The sequence below is a fragment of the Daktulosphaira vitifoliae genome, unplaced genomic scaffold (genome assembly GCF_025091365.1).
Source record: "Daktulosphaira vitifoliae isolate Bord-2020 unplaced genomic scaffold, ASM2509136v1 Scaffold_4, whole genome shotgun sequence".
In the NCBI taxonomy this organism is placed as follows: Eukaryota; Metazoa; Arthropoda; class Insecta; order Hemiptera; family Phylloxeridae; genus Daktulosphaira; species Daktulosphaira vitifoliae.
The window spans coordinates 27,483,786-27,485,550 of NW_026099575.1; positions in this window are offsets into that span (position 1 = coordinate 27,483,786).

A 1,765-nucleotide genomic window follows, 5' to 3' on the forward strand; every position below is an offset into this window, starting at 1 on the left:
AACCAGCGTTAAAATTTCCTTGTGAGAATAAAATTTATTTCATCTCCATTAAACATTTTTAGTTTTTTATACAAAATTCATCTAAAATAGTAAAAGCATCACCTCAAAAGACTTGAACATTATATGTGTTCATCATATGGTTAATACTTGTTGGTTCCATTAAATTTCTCATAAACAATATAGATTTTGTTAATATTTTTAGTTTTAGACAAGACGACGACGACAATTCATTACTCTCGCTGTTTTTGTTAATTAAACTAAAAACATCTTCGGTTAAAATTATACTGATTTGGTCATTTTTGATAAAATTATAACACTTAACAAATTTATAAGTTTTATACACTACAAGGAACTTACATCAGAAACAAAAATATAATTTTCTAAATCAACTTTTTTGCGATGTTTTTTTGAAATGTGCAATTAGGCTTTTTCTTTTTCACTTCTAAGTTTTACTATTATTACTTATTATTAAAAAATAAGTTTTTGCATATAAAAATATAATTATGCACAAAAAAATATGTTTCACATAAAGAAAATGAAACATTTAACCTATTTTTTTAATATTTTAAAGTTGATTTTTGTGAAAGTTTATAATAAAAAAAAGTAATTAATTACCAAAACTTTTAGCTCAATTTGCAAGTTTGAAATTGACATCAATAAACAGGAAATTTTATGAGAATTAAAAAAATTGTATCGTTAAGATTAATATGTCAGGAAATTTTATAATTACTATTTATAGTAATTTTATCCGAAAAGCTCAATTTTTTTTTTGCATTTTTATCGTAATAGATAACTTAAATAGGAATAATAGTAATCATTTTCTAGTAACTTTTGGTGTTTAAAAAGAATTTACAATTGAAATATGAACTGAATTAATTTTAATGATTTATAGTGTAGTAGTAGCACACACAAATAAATTAAAAAAACCCAGTACAGGGGGGTCGTAGCAGAGTGGTGACGTAGCATAATTGGATCAAGTATAATGATATCTGACAGTGATTAAAATCACTATCATAAAAAAACACTTCGATGCAAATCTTTAGGTAGTGTTTAATTTAAAAAAAATTGGTGGATTATTCCAAAAGTTACATGATCTGCTAGTTCCTTATAAATATCCTGATTAAGATAAAGTATGTCGAATAAAAAAGGGAATATTAAAAAATATTATTTCTCATAAAAAATTTATGTTGATCCATACACTTTTCAATAAGTTATAACATTATAAAGTTAAAAATGTAAAAAATAAAATCGAGAATTTTCACACAAAAATAGCATTAGTATCCATTTTCACCGTGAAGACAAAATAAAGTCCGACATTTTTATTTTTCATAATAAAGTATAATATAATAAAGATATATATAAAAGTGTTAGAATTTCCAGAACACTTTCAAAAGTTAATTTAAAAAAGATGATTTTTTGTGAAAAAGTTGTCATTTTGAATCCCCCTCTGTGGGCTGGTAAAGGGTTAAATTTATGAAAAAATTTACCAAATTATGGGTAAAGACATCAAGCATCTATAATAAAAATTATATTGATTTGTTCATTTTTCAAAATGTTATGGCAGTTTTAAGTAAAAAAATTGAATAAATTTTGAAAATTAGCGATTTTTAAATTTGTAATTTTTTTGGAGGTTTCCCCCTTTTACAGGGAACGAGGGAATTTTTTTCAATTTTTAAGGGTAATGTCTTCGACTAGATACGATTTGTGATCTTTTGACGTATCATTGAAAGAAATCGGTTCGGTGAGAGCTGAGAAAAAGTGGTAA